At 40.0% G+C, this 19,317-nt stretch overlaps 1 protein-coding gene across 3 annotated transcripts in view; it reads right to left on the reverse strand.

Moving 5' to 3' along the window:
• The window catches only part of lingo1a (leucine rich repeat and Ig domain containing 1a), a 130,752-nt gene that overhangs the window by 20,857 nt on the left and 90,578 nt on the right, over window positions 1-19,317 (reverse strand). Inside the window, exon 1 of one of the 3 annotated variants that reach the window (XM_058076683.1) lies at window positions 13,054-13,342. The exons of the other annotated variants lie outside the window; for them this stretch is intronic. The gene's annotated coding sequence lies outside the window, so the exon portion shown is untranslated. Of the gene's footprint in view, window positions 1-13,053; window positions 13,343-19,317 lie in introns of those variants that run through there. 3 annotated transcript variants of the gene reach the window in all.

Genomic DNA, 19,317 nt, shown 5'->3' on the forward strand with positions numbered 1-19,317 from the left:
GAGATAGGAAACGAGGAGGAGGATACAAGGACAGCTTAGACAAGACAATTTGCCTTTAATTGCTTCCATGTCCCGTGAGGCCTGTTGCTTAAGCGCTCCAAAAACTGTTGTTGTTTTCGTGCTCATAATCTTTGATTATATGAAGGTCAGCTTTTTTTTTTTTTTCTTTAACTAAGCATCTTATGACGGGGAATTTAGAGCAGGTGGAGATGAGACAGCGCAAGGCTGAATTGGTGAAACCAAGCTGGCCTTTCGCAGCTACTTTGCTCTCCAATCTTATTCATTCGTTGGCCTTTGAATTGGTTAGTTTTTATCCTTCAGTACAGCTTAGTCCTCATTTCCCAGTCTATATCAATAGTGTCATTATGCGGGGTTTTATCTGGCTAATTAAGGCTTCATCTTTCTGGGCGATCTCTCCGAGGACATGGATTAAGCTCCTATATCTCTGCACTGGAGCCACGGCGGGGTCGGCGAGGCCTGCTTGCTCCGCCATGTTGAATGTGGATTGATAGCACTGCTGCTGCTACTGTTCTCGTTTCATTTGACTTGAAAATGCAATTGTTGATCTAAGGAAGGCCCTAAGGCAGTGGCTCACAATTATTTTCTGTCATGTTCCCCCAGGGAACACATTTTTTTTCACGCAGTTCTTCAAAGTATGTTATGCATATTATTAGGAAATGATAATATTTTTGTATCAATTTTTTTTTTAAATTTACATTTAACTGTAGTTTGTGCACACCTGCAAAAAAAAGGGATTCAAACCAAATTGGATTGAACAAACTGTACCTATAGATTTGTCCCATCCATCCATCCATTTTCTATGCCGCTTATCCTTAGATTTGTCCTAATATCAAATATCATAACATCACTACTATTAACAAAACATTATTTTTTTAAATAGCGGTGGCTGAGAAGTACACAGTACAAAAGTTGCTTGATTTTGCCCTCGGATCATCTCTGGTAATTTTTCCGCACTTTCTGGTGATAGGAACAAACTTTGTAGCGATACTGTCATTTCAGGGCTCATAATGTTTTCTTTTCCCCTCATTGCCGCGCATTTGGTTCAACTAGCACGTTGGGTTGGGCGATATGTACCAAAACTTGTATCCCGATATATTTAGGTAGAATATCGATGTACAATATATACCCCAATATTTTGTCCATAAACTGAATTTAGACAAAAGTCAGTTTTATTAAAATGTTCATTCATTTTCTACCGCTTTTTCCTCACGAGGGTCGCGGGGGGTGCTGGAGCCTATCCCAGCTGTCTTCGAGCTGGACTGGTCGCCAGCCAATCACAGGGCACATATAGACAAACAACCATTCACACTCACATTCATACCTATGGACAATTTGGAGTGGCCAATTAACCTAGCATGTTTTTGGAATGTGGGAGGAAACCGGAGTACCCGGAGAAAACCCACGCATGCACGGGGAGAACATGCAAACCACACAGAGATGGCCGAGGGTGGAATTGAACCCTGGTCTCCTAGCTGTGAGGTCTGTGCGCTAACCGCTCGACCGCCGTGCCGCTAAAATGTAAAAAATCTTATCAAAATAAACTACTATATATTTTTTTAAATAAATATAGAACAAGTTCAATCTTCAGTACAATCATGCTGCAGTCATGGTCGTCTCTGCCGCAGAGTTAGCGCTGTTAGCACTTCCATCGCACGTTCCCCATGATGACAGACGGTAAGCATGGTTTATACCGTCTTTATACAGCAACCTTTATACTATCTTTTTCGCTCTTCACTCGCGATATGCAGCCTCTCCTCCTTTGTATCTCCGAGGGAAACACGTGTAGCAGCGTAGCGAAGGGGTGCTCAAAACTAACAGCCGCTCCCGAGTGTAAACAATGGAGCAAGCGGCAAGCTGCAAACGTAACAAGATGAACACCCATAAGGGGTCCATATGGCGCCAAAAACCTATAAGGAAGTCGTAAATAAAGCACTATTAAACACTACAAACGCTGCAGGATACACAGAGCTGCCGTAACTAGCTTGCACTCAGGCAGCTCCATCTTGAAACATGAGACCTCTGCATCAAATCCAATCTATGTCGATATGAATTATATGCTTGTTTTTGATATTTGGAATGCGGAAGGAATAACATAACAAATTGCACATGATCACAAGCTAAATTATACAGGCTAAAGTATACAATAGTAGTTACTCCAATGTGTTACAACCAAAAGACAACCTCAAGCAATGCAAATTTGACTATTTAATTATAAACATATTATATAAACATCATTTTAGCCACACTACAAAACCTTAAACAGCGTTTTTACGGTCTTGCATTTCTTTTTCTTGTAGCTCCACGGTGCCAAGCAAGCAAACGCCTCACCATGCCACCCTGTCAGCTCGATAACCTGAAATCTGACCTACCATTTCCTCTTCCTGCAATTTCCCTGTCTTCTTCCCACAGTCTAGTTTTTAGCCTCCCTGTCTTTTCGCCGCACGTCTCCACCGGACAAGGAGACATGAGTAGCTGTTATGGGTATTAAACAGGGAGCTAAACGGTCAGTTTTTCGTCAATTAAAAGCCATACGTCCTTTACATTACCCCCTAAAGCAAAGCCTTTGTGGTCCTGAATTGCATAATAAATGAAAGAGGAAAATGCAATTGAAGGGAGGTCGCCATGGACTTGAAACACGTCCAGATGAAGTTTTTAATCCAAGGTTCACTCTTTTACAATTTGGTGTATTTGAATACAATGGCTGAATGAATGAATTATGAGCGAATAAGCCTCTTTAAAATACACTTTAAAGAGGCTTAAAGTACACAACCGAATGTGATCCAATACAAAATATGCCTGCATAAAAATAATGGTCAATGAAATAAATCATTAAAAACAAAGAAATTGTAATAGGTAGGAACCTTGCATTTAAAAAAAAAATTGAAAAACATATCCATATTTTTATTGGTTGTTTCACATCTATTTTTTTTAAATAAAACTAACATTCAAGAACTCAATCAGTTGTGGTGTTTAGATTTTTATGTTGTTTTCATACTTTTTCCCCAAAACATAGTTTTTTACTTTTTCAACTGAATAACATACTAGTCTTAATGGGGACTACTCTTAATTTGGGATTTTTGGTCTTTTGGCTTATTTATTTCCATTGTTATTTATTTATTTATTTTTTGTCTATTGATGTTCTGTTTGCTAAGCGACAATTCTGATTACTTGTATTTCTATTCTGCTTGATTTCTGATTTATGCTTGTTTTTTTTCCACATTCCTTAAGCTTCCAAGACCTTGTTTTTTCAATGTAATAACACATTAATTAATTACTAAATGTGCAAAATTTGTGAAGTTATTACTTTATTATTGACTGTCCTTTTGTTTGCTTCTGTTCTCCAGTTAAGCCTGTATGCTGCTTTTTTGTACTTTTATTAGGATCCCACCCATTTTTGTGTTTATTCACATTTATTTAATTTTTCAATCAATACTAGTCTTAGTGACAAAATAAAAAAATAATTCTGAACATATTTCTAATAATTGTTTATGTGATTTATGTCTCTTCTTTCATTATTTTATTTGGTCTTTTGTTGTTTTGTTTGTTTCTATTCCTCTTTGACAGTCTTGAAGTGCTTTATAAGTCAAAAAAATATTATCATTGTTGAAATATTCTAACCAGCTCTAAATATGGTGCAGTGCTGCACACTACAACAATAATTCACATATTATTGAATTGATACCTCACTAACAATAAAAAAACAGCATGACTGTATTTAATAAAGGCAGGGCTTTTGTCCTCCATTGGCTTTCGTTAGATGCTACAGGCGTATATATCTGCATGTCTGTTGGTCGTCACTGCCATCATCACTTCACTGTAGAGCCTCTATAAGCCTACTTAGAACCTTGGAGAGCTTGTTTTAAAGTGTTTAGAGCCCTGAACTTGCACTTCCAACTAGGCCATCACCCACATTTCTATGCGCAAGCACTACAGTACATCCGAGAGATGGGCCACGGATGAGCATCTTGTTCCTACTTGTGGAAAATATCACTATCTGGGGGTGCAAGTGGAGCCACTGTGGTACTCGAAAGTGTGCTCATATGGATGGAACTGATGACATGTCATTCGAATAAACCTGATATATTTCTGTAAATTGTTTTAGAATTAGAATTATACTTTGTTGTGATGAAATTTACATATTTTGTTAAATCAATTGATTGTATTGTGTCCGTGTTCCTAATGAATATCCATGGTCATTCATTGGTCTGCCTGCATACAAACATCCCCTATGGAACACTGGATGAACAACATTAGTATGCAAAAGCAACACCTCCTCAACCCTTGACCTTTGCCTTCTTTTTCAACAATCAATGTTGTGTTTTTTAATGATGCACCCCTTGAGGAGTGCCAGGTGTATATATGGCAGTGTTTGCATGGAAACACTTTATGAATAATGCCCACGTTGGAGGACACTGCAGTCAAATGAAAGGTACTTTAATACATCAATCCTTGAGAACGAGTAATATGAAGACAGTCAAGGCTCAACATAAACGCTGCTACATTCATTAAATAAAATTACAGTCTGATGGCTGTAGACTACATTGGTGATATCCCCTATGGGCCTATGTTCAAAATGCTGTGGAAGATTAATATAATCATTCATTCATTCATTTTCTACCGCTTTTTCATCACGAGGGTCGCGGGGGTGCTGGAGCCTATCCCAGCTGTCTTCGGGCAAGAGGCGGGGTACACCCCGGACTGGTCGCCAGCCAATCACAGGGCACATGTAGACAAACAACCATTCACACTCACATTCATACCTATGGACAATTTGGAGTGGCCAATTAACCTAGCATGTTTTTGGAATGTGGGAGGAAACCGGAGTACCCGGAGAAAACCCACGCATGCACGGGGAGAACATGCAAACTCCACACAGAGATGGCCGAGGGTGGAATTGAACCCGGGTCTCCTAGCTGTGAGGTCTGCGCGCTAACCACACGACCACCGTGCCGCCCTAATATAATCATCATAATCATAAATATAATCATTAGACAAATTAACCGATAGACAAACGGTCAATGACAGTGAGTTGCTAAGTCATGTCCGTGCCACATTTGGTTGATGGTGGCCTTGCTTCTCAACCAATCTTGCTCAAATTTGACACGCATGTGCTTGTCAGTCCCCTAGAGAAGGGTATGAAATTTCGTAGTGATTCGGCAAGACGCCCTAAAGTTAAAGTTAGTGAGAGCATATTGAGCTTGTCTGTGAAATTCCAAGTCAATGTGACGTCTGACATTATAAAAATATTGCCAATGTGTAGTGTATTTGTCAGAAAAATATTAGCACTGTGGACAGGAAAGGTGCATGTTTTGACATTTTCACTTCCATTTTCATGTGGTTGAGGAGTTAGCGTTCACAAACATGTCACAATCATGTCACTACCATTGTATATATTAATTCATTTTACCCTCTTAGTGATTGCATTTGTAATTACACCTACAACCCCCGCCCTCTCAGCCACTTTCAGTAAAAAGCAGGTCACAATGTGATGGAGTTATTTATAACCGCCATTAAGAATTGCAACTTGATTGCTCAGGTCTGACGAACATTCGTTTCGACCACAATGGTACTTAGAGGAAACAAATTGAACATAAATACAGTGGGAACTCTTAAAAATGGCCCTGGCGTCCAATAATGACAAATATGAAAGACAAAAAAACTTTGGACTTTGCACCATCTTCATGCATAGCTCAGTGAAAATGAAAGGATTCAGTGTTGTTGTTTTGCTTTTTCTTTGGAGGTGCCACCTTGCATATTATCATGAAAAAATGTAACACAGATTGTTGTTTTTACATTTTACAGCAGTGGTTAACTTCTTTTTACACTTTACACCAACATAATGTTTGACATGGAGCCAACACTGAGTCGATCATGGAAGTTCAACATGGCGTCCAACCTGGGCTCAATCATGAAGTTTATCATGATGTCCAAAATGAGATCAGACATTAAGACCAACATGAAGTCAATCATGAAGACCAACATAAAGTCCTACATGATGTCCAGTTTGAGGTCCAACATGAAGTCTGACATGAGGTCCAACATGACGTCTACAAAGGGATTGATCGTGAAGTTCAACATGACATCCAACATAAGGTCGGACAGGAATTCCTTCATGAGGTCTGACCTGAGGTCCAACACGAAGTCCACAATGTGATCAATCATGAAATCTAAAATAAAATCAACATGATGAGGTCCAACAGGAAGACCAATATGAAGTGAAACAAATATGGGATCCTGCATGACGTCCAGCATGAAGATAAACATGAAGTCAAAGACCAACATGGAGGTCTCATGGGGTCCGACATGAAGTCCACAAAGGCATCAATCAAGAAGTCCAACATGACGTCCTCAATTGGATAACCCATGAAGATGAACATGAAGTCAAAGACCAAAATGGAGGTCTCATGGGGTCCGACATGAAGTCCACCAAGGCATCAATCAAGACGTCCAACATGACGTCCTCAATTGGATAACCCATGAAGACCAACATGAGGTCAATCACCAATATGAGGTCAATCATGAAGTCCTACATGACATCCAACATGAAGATAAACTTGAAGTCAAATGACAACCAACATGGAGTCCTATGTGAAGTCGGATCAATCATGAAGTCCAACATGACGTCCAACGTGAAGTCCACAATGGGGTCAAACAAGAAGTCCAACATGAGGTCCGACACAGAATTCTATAAATTGTTTTTGCAGTATTGGCTCCATAGAAGCAAAGAGTAAAACCTTCTGGGGAATCATTAATGTCCCCTGCACATGAACCTGCAATATAAATTAATAATTCAAAAATGTCAGCTTTGGATTAGCGTATACAATAATTATGTTAATGCCTGCAACATCACAGGGAAATATTTGATTCCAGAAAGGCACGCTGATGAAGGTGAAGCAGGGGGCAACGCTGCATTCCAGAGCACAGAACATTCAGGATGAATCAACAGCTATTTACCGAGGAGGCTTTTGTTAAGCGACGCACGTCTCGTCCGGAGCTCGGGAGTGTGAACTTTTGATTCGTCAACCCCAAAAGGATAAAGCACAAAGCTGCGACACTGCCAGAGGAGTTCAAGTCACAAAGAGATTTGTTATTTATTTCGGGGTGCCAAAAGAAATTCTAATGACAACCAGGTGCTGCAGCTGTTTAAAAAGGGGGAAAAATCTTGCAATATTCATTCATTCATTTTCTACCGCATTTTCCTCACGAGGGTCGTGGGGGGTGCTGGAGCCTATCCCAGCTGTCTTGTGGCGAGAGGCGGGGTACACCCTGGACTGGTGGCCAGCCAATCACAGGGCACATATAGACAAACAACCATTCACACTCACATTCATACCTATGGACAATTTGGAGTGGCCAATTAACCTAGCATGTTTTTGGAATGTGGGAGGAAACCGGAGTACCTGGAGAAAACCCACGCATGCACGGGGAGAACATGCAAACTCCACACAGAGATGGCCGAGGGTGGAATTGACCCTGTTCTCCTAGCTGTGAGGTCTGCGCGCTAACCACTTGACCGCCGTGCCGCCCACTATTGAATCAGTCACACCTAATTCAATATGGTGCGCTTTTGTATTGTTAAAGGTATAGTGCAGATTTTTTTTTTTTTGTGCATCATCTGCAAGGAAAGGTTTTCGAAAAAAAAAAAAAAACAAAACAAAAAAAAAAAAATTCAAAGACGCCACAAATCTGCCGGTTTAGACTTCGCCAGGGAGCATCAAACACGGGACATTGAAAGTTTTATTCTCTGATGTGAAAAAATGTAACCTTGCTGGTCCCGATGGTTTCCAACTACCCGGCACCCCATCATGATCTGAGGTGCTTTTTCATTCAGTGGAACACTGGAGCTCAAGGTGGTGCAGGGTCGTCAAACAGTCTTGCAGCGGGCATCCCTCATGACTGAGGGCCCTGGTCTGTGTGGTTACAGCTGGGTTCTTCAACAGGACAACGCTGCAGACCAAGGACTTCTTCTGGGAGAATAACATCACAGTTTTGGACCATCCTGCATGTTCTTCTGATTTTAAATCCCATAGAGAACATTTGAGGATGGATGGCAAGGGAAGTTTATAAAAATGGCCATCAATTCCACACAGTTGATGCCCTTCGTCAAGTCATCTTCACCACTTGGAGCAATGTTCCCAATAGCCTCCTGGAAACACTCACACCAAGCATACCCAAAGCAGTTTTTGAAGTAATTAACAGTAACGGTGGTGCTACTCATTACTGAGTATTACTGAGAAATGTTTCTGTTCTGGTTTGGAGAGTTTTTTGTGTTTTTGTGAGTGACGGTGTTGAACTTTTGATCAGCTGATAAACAACCTATTTCAGGTTGTTGTTTTCAATGAATGACTTCTTTGAATATAGTTTTTTTTTTTTTTTCGTTTCACTCCCCCTTCTTGCTTTTGCATATTGTAGCTCTACTTCATCTACCTCATTAAGATCTGAAAGTAAAAGGTAAATTGTAGCTATTTTTCATCTGGTCTTCAACAAGATTTTGATCAGGTCTGCATTCGCGTCACGGTCCAAAACATAACCAGCGACTAGACTTTGAAGTCGTCCTGTTCGGACATTCATAAAGACAAGGTTGTTTTTTTTCTGGAGGAACATACAGATGAAAACAACGCAAGTGAGTTGAAGGAGTTTCTCCAGGAATGGGACTTTGATGAGAAGAACCAAGTCTGTGTAACTACTATCAGACGACCTCGATGTTGTGAAAGCAGCGACCCACAACTGGAATAGACTGGCTTGCTTTAGACACTCTCTATCCAGTGCCATTGATAAGCACGGTGGACGAGTGGTTAGCGTGCAGACCTCACAGCTAGGAGACCAGGGTTCAATTCCACCCTCGGGCATCTCTGTGTGGAGTTTGCATGTTCTCCCCGTGCATACGTGGGTTTTCTCCGGGTACTCCGGTTTCCTCCTACATTCCAAAAACATGCTAGGTTAATTGGTGACTCCAAATTGTCCATAGGTATGAATGTGAGTGTGAATGGTTGTTTGCCTATATGTGCCCTGTGATTGGCTTGCCACCAGTCCAGGGTGTACCCCGCCTCTAGCCCCAAGACAGCTGGGATAGGCTCCAGCACCCCCGTGACCCTCGTGAGGAAAAAGCGGTAGAAAATGAATGAATGAATGTCATCTTGTGATACATCCCAAAAATATCATACTACCTACTAAGATCCATATCGCAGAATCCTAATTTCTTATGGGAACAATTGATTCCGTTAAAGTTTGTTTTGGTTAGAATTGGACCTTCTGGCATGAAGTAATGATGCTAAACAAGGTTCCACTAATAAGGCATACAGTAGACGCATTCAAAGACAAGATAATGATGTGTAGTATTCTACACTGGTCACTAGGTGTCAGTAATGTCACATTGATATGACAAATTGCGGTACAAAAATATGAAGTAATAAAAAGGTACTACCAATGCCAGTGTGTGAGTCTATATTATGTCTTATTGACTTATATGACTTATGTGTTATTTTCTTTTATTATGTCTACTATACTGGGTTATATGAGTTTAAAGGTGACTATAAAGGTGTTATGTTACTATGTTACTGCAAAACTATTACATTTCATAAATAGGACAATTCACTTAATACGGTTGGATTTGGAACCAATTAACCATGAGGGATTGCTGTACAGCATCTAAACAATTAGTATTCATCGGGGAAAAAAAAGATTAATCAATATTTTTTCCAAATAATTGATCAAGGACCTAAAGTTGACTGCCCATCCGTAGTTGTCTTAAAAACAATTTTGTCAGGTGAAAATAAGAGCGAAGAACAGCATAACAGGAAGTTATTGATAGTTTGTATGTAGATTATTTTTCCAAATAAATTAAAATTAAAATTTGCTAACATTTTACTCAATGTTACCAATTAACAACTTTGTTTAAAAATTCTCCAAGTTCAAATGCACAAGCACAACAGAATAATGTCAGAGCAGATAAATTGTTGTGAAGAAACAGTCAACATTTCAAAATAGACCAGACCCCGGGCTTAAGTTGACTTGTTACTGCACTTTAGTAAGCCAGTAAAAGTTTATTGACGTGAACGTTAGATGGCATCAAATCCACACATCACATGAAAAATCCCTCTCAAGTAGTCGGTCAATAATAGATGAACCTGCTTATCCATACATGAGACTGAAAATGTAGAATTAATTGAACATGACAAACGCACAACCTTCTTTCAACCGCTATTCTAAGCACCGGTTTCAAAGTAACAGTTTCGATTGCTGTGTGTATTTTTTGACCCCCCCCCCCCCCCCCCCACGCTAATAAGACTAACCAACCATTATTTTTTGCTACTTTAGACCATCACTAGGAAACACTAAGAGCCTGGGTGGTTGCATAATAGAGGCGTTATTATCACAGGGCACATATAGACAAACAACCATTCACACTCACATTCATACCTATGGACAATTTGTAGTTAGCGCAGTACATTTTCAGTCCAATAGCTTTACATAGAAAGTCTCCTTGACACACACCACACTCACATAGCATAATCAGAGTTGTGCAACATATGAACATGATGATTGATGACTTTACTGTTTTGTTTTTGGGGTAAAAAGTCACAACATTTGGACATATTTATTGTCACAGTCCAATAAAAAGCATATACCTCTAAGTTGTGTTTTATCCGAGTAAAACGAAACTCATTGAGTTTATTTTTTTGGCTAAAATGATTACAGGTTTTGAATAAATATATGAATTGATAAATAATGAATTATGCTGTTTCCTGGTTGCGTGTGGCGTTATTACTAAAAAAACATCCACCCATTTTCTGTATCATATTTAAGCAAATTGGAGGTATGTTTGGGTAAATATAAGCATATTAACATTCATTCATTCATTTTCTACCACTTATCCTCACGAGGGTCGCGGGGGTGCTGGAGCCTATCCCAGCTTTCTTCGGTAAAGAGGCGGGGTATACCCTGGACTGGTGGCCAGCCAATCACAGGGCACATATAGACAAACAACCATTCACACTCACATTCATACCTATGGACAATTTGGAGTCACCAATTAACCTAGCATGTTTTTGGAATGTGGGCGGAAACCGGAATACCCGGAGAAAACCCACGCATGCACGGAGAGGACACGCAAACTCCACACAGAGATGGCCGAGGGTGGAATTGAACCCTGGTCTCCTAGCTGTGAGGTCTGCGCGCTAACCGCTCGTCCGCCGTGGAGCCCTCTGGTTGTACAATAATTACAAATTTTTTAATCAGATTAATTTGTTTTAAGTTGAATTAATCCTGATTAGTTGACAATATCAACCATGTCTGAATGATTAACAATTTTCCTGTATAAAATTAACATAAATTGTATTTTATTATCAACATACGGGGTCAGTTACAAAGTATTTCATGAGGTCCAACATGGATCACATCATGGGTCTCAAAAGTCCATAAACGACAGAGGTCATAAAGTCAGTCACCATGTCCTACATCTGTTCAATCATCACATCTGACACAAGGGCCAACAAGACATTCAACATGTCTAAAAAAGGGGGTCCAAAATGAAGTCTAACAGGAACACCAAAATCAAAACCAAGACCAATATGAAGTCCAACTTGAAGGCCAATCATGAAACCCAACATGAAGTCAATCATGAAGCTCAACCATCCAGCATGGGGTCATTTGAGAGTTGACTTACAGCAAAAATTGCTTGGAACCTTACCCAGGTTTAATTCCAGATCAAAGCAAGTGCAAGCCGACAACAGTTTGAATAAAATGAAACGTGAAGCATCTCAAACCAAACTGGTGCGTCACCTTCGTATATATTATGGCATCATCCTGCCTGCTCAACACCCATGAGAACCTCCAAGAGGGACCACCATCTTCATTGCATATGCACTGTGACAACATTTCGGCGTATGAGAGGTGTCATGGCTCCTTCAACTGGGGAGCTAATAAACACCTCATCCATGCAGGAGGTGTCAACTTTACACCCGGGATGACAGCGTTTCCAGGAGAACCTCACCCTGCACCGATACTAGTCACTTTTTTTGTTTTCAACATGGCTTCCTCTATCGCCATGGGGCTCTGTATTGATCAACAGGTTGTAATTTGATGGAGGGCATTGGGAGCAGCTACGTAAGAAGGCCCCGGGATAACGAAAGAACATGACGCAGATTTTTGATTCCCGGATTCCTATCGACGACCCGCCACCAAGGTCGCCATCCGTAGGTTTGGTTCCATACACCAAGCGGCCCAAAGCACCTTAGGGGGAGGGTGGAAAGGGGGCGTCGTGGTGGTTTGGCCATGATTGATCTTCTCCGTTGGAACATGCAGCTTTTTAAAAACTCTCTTTTTTTTATTGCATGCAACTTTACAGATGCCACACCCTTTCTGGCCAAGAGGATCATTACACCTGGCAACGCGAGAGCCCAGATTACATGCTGCCTCTCTTCTTTCCTTCATCTCCTTCGTCCTCGCCTCCTATCCTCTCCCGGAGGCTATTTATAACCCAACAGCACTTTATGAATGTCCGCAGGCGCTGCATTACACAGCCTTGTGATACTCTTGCTGCATCTTCTACACATAAAAAAACAAAGATCCTACAGGACCAAAGTGATGCTCACTCGAACAGAGTAGAGTTGATTATTCCAGTTTGTGTTTTAGGACATTTGGACATTAATAATAATTATAATAATAATAATAACAATGCAAGATGGAGCCCTTTTAGCAGATCTTTGTATGACGATGCATATATGTCATTTTTTTCTCAGTCGTGGTCAATTCTAATGAGGTTAGTTTATAAATAAGAAATAAAGACGGATCATTGTTGATTTCACCTGCAGAGGACGCGCCTTACCACAGCGCAAGTGTCCATCGTGGGACTTTCTTCTGTAGCCTGAGCATGCAAATATATATATATATATATATATATATATATATATATATATATATATATATATATATATATATATATATATATATATATATATATATATATATATATATATATATATATATAAAGTGAAGTCATTAAATTTGATTATCGACACGCGTGGAACTCACCTGCTTTGCTCCTCACTGCGTCCACTGCCGAGCATCCTCTCGCATTTCCACACCGTGCGACAGCAACTCCGAGCAGCCCACGGAGAGGCACAAACACGCACACGCGCGCATGCACTACCTCAAGTCCTGAATAAGCATGTGTGGACGGAGGGGAAAAAAAGCGGGAAAAGATAGCAATAAACCAAAGACGAGATAGTGAGCATCCGTTTCCACGCCTGCAAGCTCCCGAACGCTCCGTCCCGCAATGAGGAGGAATGCAAATGGAAGATGGAATGGATGGAAGGGAGGGAGGGAGAGAGGGAGAGAGGGAGGATCCACTCCCACGCACGACGCGCACACACGCGCACTAATGAAGAGAGCCGTCCTGTCTCAAGTGCATGCATTTTTATCCCCCCCCCCCAAAAAAATACATTTTGTCGTTGTGTGTGTGCGCGTGGGTGTGTGCGCATCATTTACACGTCTCAAGGAGGACAGCCAGTGCGTGTCACGTTGTTCTCTCAGCTGAGCAAATAAAGCAATAAAATCAGATTTAAGTGTGAGCGAAAGATGAAGCAGGTTGCAGTTCCACCAGTGAAAGCAAGGTCGCGCTGTGGGCTTCATTTAGTGCTCAACATCCACTGCTGCTGGATCTTAATAATAATAAAGTAGGGACAGTTTTCAATAAGCATGATCAATTATCATTATCATTGGCAGCAAAGTGGATGTTGCTTGGAAATGTGTTTTTATTTGGTGTTTTCAAAACTATAACTGCTTTAATATGTTGAAAATTGTGTTGTTTTTTTTGCAACAAACTGCAATCTGACTGAAAATAGATGGAAAAAAAATAAACATGCATGCTAGGATAATTGATGACTCCAAATTGTCCGTAGATATGAATGTGAGTGTGAATGGTTGTTTGTCTATATGAGCCCTGTGATTGGCTGGCGACCAGTCCAGGGTTTACTCCACCTCTCGCCCGAAGACAGCTGGGATAGGCTCCAGCACACCAGCGACCCTTGTGAGGATAAGCGGTAGAAAATGTATGAATGAATTATTTAGTTAGAATTTGTTCATCTAGGGCAGCACGGCGGACGAGTGGTTAGCACGCAGACCTCACAGCTAGGAGGACTAGAGTTCGATTCCACCCTCGGCCATCTCTGTGTGGAGTTTGCATGTTCTCCCCGTGCATGCATGGGTTTTCTCCGGGTACTCCGGTTTCCTCCCACATTCCAAAAACATGCTAGGTTAATTGGCCACTCCAAATTGTCCATAGGTATGAATGTGAGTGTGAATGGTTGTTTGTCTATATGTGCCCTGTGATTGGCTGGCCACCAGTCCAGGGTGTACCCCGCCTCTTTCCCGAAGACAGCTGGGATAGGCTCCAGCACACCAGCGACCCTTGTGAGGATAAACGGATAAGCTGTGCACCCTCATTGGATAGCCGAAATGGGGAAGTGCCGAGACTGACGTGCACCCACCACAGAGTCAGAAGTGGTGGCAGTGATGGCACACGTCATCCATAACCCGACGCGGCCCGAAAGTTCCTCCTGAACTAAAAGTGCTACATTGTGTTTGCATGCTCCCAAATCCATCCTGATTTGGTACTCATCTCAAAATTTTGCCCACACTTGCAAGTACAGCAAATTGGGACTTGGGCTTTACCACACATTGCAAGCCACAAACTCACCCACCCTGCCAAGTACTCGCCCCCAAATGCCGCACCAATTTTTGTCACGATCGGTCTTCACCCCCCTCGTGACAGCTTAGTTTTCCTCTGTTCCTCGTTCACGCCCTTATTTTGTATTCACTTCCTCTCTTGCTCTGTTCTGTTTTCCGTTCCTTTCAATTATCTCCCGCACCTGTTTCCTATTTCCTGTTGCCTATTTAGTTCAGGTGCGCGCTCCCTTCGTTGTCGGTTCATTGTCATTGCTGAGTTGGTCGTTGGTGCGTCATTCTGCTGCATAGTGTAAATAAATATATTTTTACATGCATTTGGGTCCTTATCTCTGCATCCTGGGGTCGAACCGCAAAACTCACAAGCCGGAACGTGACAATTTTAAGCCTTTTTTATGTATCGCTATAACAAAGACAAGAAGTCCCACACAATGATCGGCCGATATCGACACCATGTTTTTTCACTGATATGGTCCGATTCACAGATCGTTGGCTGATCGATTGGAGCACCCCTAATATTGCTATTTACTTGTATATTGCTGCTAATCAATCTGCCTCCCATTAGCTACCTATCTATCATCTAAATATCTAAAAAAATATGTCTGTTTCTGGCAGCACGGCGGTCTAGTGGTTAGCGCACAGGCCTCATAGCTAGGAGACCAGGGTTCAATTACACCCTCGGCCATCTCTGTGTGGAGTTTGCATGTTCTCCCCGTGCATGCGTGGGTTTTCTCCGGGTACTCCGGTTTCCTCCCACATTCCAAAAACATGCTAGGTTAATTGGCCACTCCAAATTGTCCATAGGTATGAATGTGAGTGTGAATGGTTGTTTGTCTATATGTGCCCTGTGATTGGCTGGCCACCAGTCCAGGGTGTCCGAAGACAGCTGGGATAGGCTCCAGCACGCCAGCGACCCTCGTAAGGATAAGCGGTAGAAAATGAATGAATGAATTATTAAGTTGAATTTGTTCATCTATTCATGTGTCTACCAGCCGTTCATCATATCTGACTTCATTCAGTCAACCTGTCTATTCGGCTATCATCCATCCATCGAGCTATCAAACTATTCATGGGTTGATTCATCCAGCTAGGTATCAGTTAATTCACATATGGCTCCATGCATCCATGCATCAAGTGAAAAATTTCTGTTTCACTTTGCTGCCTGGCAGTGAATGTCATGAAGCTTTTTAGTAATGGCGACTACTTTGCAGCACGAGCATGATGGGAGGTTGGAGGGAGGACAGTAAATTGGGAGCCACTCCTGGGCTGTTGGTTAACAGCGGCAAGCCTCTGCTCCACTCCGGAATCATTAGTGGCGCAGCACATGCAGCCGGGGTCAGGCCAGTGTGAGTTCAGCAAGAAACACAATAAATTAGTCCTCATTACACACAGAAAAGATGTGTGTCACCAGCTAAAAGTAGAACCAAAGAAGGCCAATGATACAAGAGGAGTCAATAGATATTGAGAAGCAATGGCTAATTGATTTTTCTCCTCTTTTTATTTTTTTTTATAGATTTTTGTATCATTCTAATTCATGACTGATGAAGGGTGCATTAGTTTCAGCCACAGTTGGGAATAAAAACACACAATAATGTTTCCATTCAGTTTAGCTGGACACTTGTATGGCAGACTATGTACAGGTACAGCGTCATACCTAGCTATTGAAATTACAGTACTTTTACTTTATTGTAGTTTTATTAGACAGCACTAAACTTAATTTAACCTTGTATGTCAGTTGACCGACATGATTCTTATCCATCAAAAGTTGAGTAGTTTTGCTTTTTTGTAGTTTATTCTCCTGCAATAAACTTAGTTTAAGTTTGTTGTATTTTTCTAAATACACAACTGAAAAGTAAAGCAATTTCACTGAAGTTTTACAGCAGTAAACGTAACTTTACACTTACACGCCAGTTTATCCACAGTTGTCTTTCAAACGTTGATTAGTTTTACTTTCTTTTAGTTTTATTACACAGCGGTAAACTTACTTTTAGACTTATATGATCATATATTTACAGCTATCATACAGTTGTGTGAAAAAAACATTTGCCTCCTTTTATGAGTGAAGGGAAAAAAAAACAATCCAAATCTACATGACCCTAAGAACTGGTTGGGCCACCCCGAGAAGCAACAACTGCAATCAAGCATTTGCGATAACTTGCAATGAGGAATTTTGGGCCACTCATCTTTTTTTCAGCATGAAAAGTAGGATTCAAAAGTAGGATTGAGTAGGATTGAAGTCAGGACTTTGACTAGGCCACTGCAAAGTCTTGATGTAGTTTTTATTCAGCCATTCAGAGATGGACTTGCTGGTGTGTTGTGGATCATTATCCTGCTGTCAAGTCAAGTGAGGCCTGCAGTTCTTGGGATGTTGTGGGTTTTTCTGGTGACCTCTTCAATGAGTCGTGGCTGCACTGTAACTTTTTTTCGGGGGGCAATCACCATGTAGGTTTGGATTTTTTTCTCCCTTAATAATAAAGAGATTATTATTTTATTATTAGTTGTGTGGCAAAAATGCTGAAAAAGAGGTAATCAGGTTAAATATTTGCACCGGTTAAATGCTATTTAAAACCTTTCTTGTACAGTTTAACTATAGAATAGAGAAATTCAGAGGAGCGGAAGCTGTTCTAGTTATTTTTATCCCACGATCAATTGGACTTTTATGAAAACCCTATCCAGTGGGATGGACATGGCATTTGAAAATGGCGTTGAAAGGTTTCCAACAAGTTCACTTTTTTTCCGCTGGAAGCTGAGTCATCATTGCCCGCAGACAGAGAAAAAGGGAGCGAAAAATAAAAAATAAAACAAACCCACGTCCGAGTCTTTGTTATCTAACACACTTGTCGTGTCCATATGTCACTTAGGCTTTCCTTCACACTGCACAACAGAGGATTGTGCAAGTAAAGTGTTTGTCTTGCAGTGTTAAACTGCAGCGTCTGTGCATCTGCAAGCGGTTTCCTTTCCTTTCCTTTTTTCTCCCCTTCATCTTTCTGCACGGACCCTCAGAGCAAGGGAAGGCATTCAGGCGTCACAGCTACATGTAAATGTCATCAGCATCAGTTCACGCATGGCCAAGATACTCTTCACTGCCACTTCACTGTTTGTTCTCTACACTTTAGGACCCCCCCTGCCATCCTCTACTGTCTGTGAAACTATTCCTATATGGTGGGGATGGGGGTCCACTTTTTTCCGGATCACTAAGCAGACCTGAGAGGAGCAGATGTTGAAATCCGCAGATACTCAGGATTAAAGTCTCTTCAGGTCGCAGTAACATCAGCAGAACAAGAACGAAACAAAGAAGAAAAACATACTTTTACAAAGACAAACTTTTCTATACGTGAAAAAAGTGGTACTATATCCCCAGATTAAAATCATTTGGAGGAGAAGTGTGCAAAAATAATAATAATAATAATAAAATAAAAAATTATATATATGTATATATATATATATATATATATATATATATATATGTGTGTGTGTGTGTGTGTGTGTGTGTGTGTATTGTAAAAAGTCATAATTTTACAAGCAATAAGGTGCATTTACAGAAAATTTGACATGACTCATCATATACAAATACTAATAATAAATAATTCATGAAAAGAGCTTTAAATTGTGTGAAAAATGTTCAGTTGTTCTGAAAAATATATTTTGCCTGCCTGTTAGGAGGGCAAGTAAAACACATTTGTTGGTAGTTAAAATAATAAGTTGGAATTTAAGGGGAAGAAAACAACTGAAAACATCAATTACAATATGATTTTACATAACATCTATACAAATGTCTTCATAGACGAACTACATTGAAGCCGTAAAATTAAGTTCATGGTTGAATAAGCTAAATTGTAAAATTCTAAACAATCTAAATGTATAGACTATTAATTATAATAATAATATAAACGCAAGATTATTATACATACAATATATTATGCCTTATATTATACATTATACATTATTATACATACAATATATACAAGATTATTGATACTAGTACTACACACTAATGTACACAGTACACCAATGAAATGTGTTTCTGGGACTAAATGCATTTGGGGAAACATGTTTTTTTATTTTAAACTTATATTGTTACTTGAATTGTATATTTCTTAGCTACCTTTTGAGTGTTAATTTGTTGTGTGATGATTTTAGTTTATATATATATATATATATATATATATATATATATATATATATATATATATATATATGATATACACAGTTATGTTGCTCATGTTTATGTAAGAGCCAAAATTAACAAATAATTAACAATAATAATTAATAATTTTTTAAAAGGATGGTTGAATACATTTTCCCATTACTGTATATATGTATACATATATTCATATATATATATATATATATATATATATATATATATATATTGTCATATTATAATATATCAGACTATATATGTGTATATATCATTTTTCAGCAATCCAACAAACATTACCACTTTATTCTTTTTATTTTTATCTTTGTTGTCATAATTCTAAGACCCAATGTAATCCATACTTTTTCAATTCAGTATTGCTGCCATATTGTATGTTGTTAATGAAAAGAAGAAACTAAACAAAAAGATGTTTGTGAGGACGCCTTTTCTCTCTTCTGTCTCTTCCACTA

This window comes from Doryrhamphus excisus, chromosome 6 (assembly GCF_030265055.1).
Source record: "Doryrhamphus excisus isolate RoL2022-K1 chromosome 6, RoL_Dexc_1.0, whole genome shotgun sequence".
NCBI lineage: Eukaryota > Metazoa > Chordata > Actinopteri > Syngnathiformes > Syngnathidae > Doryrhamphus > Doryrhamphus excisus.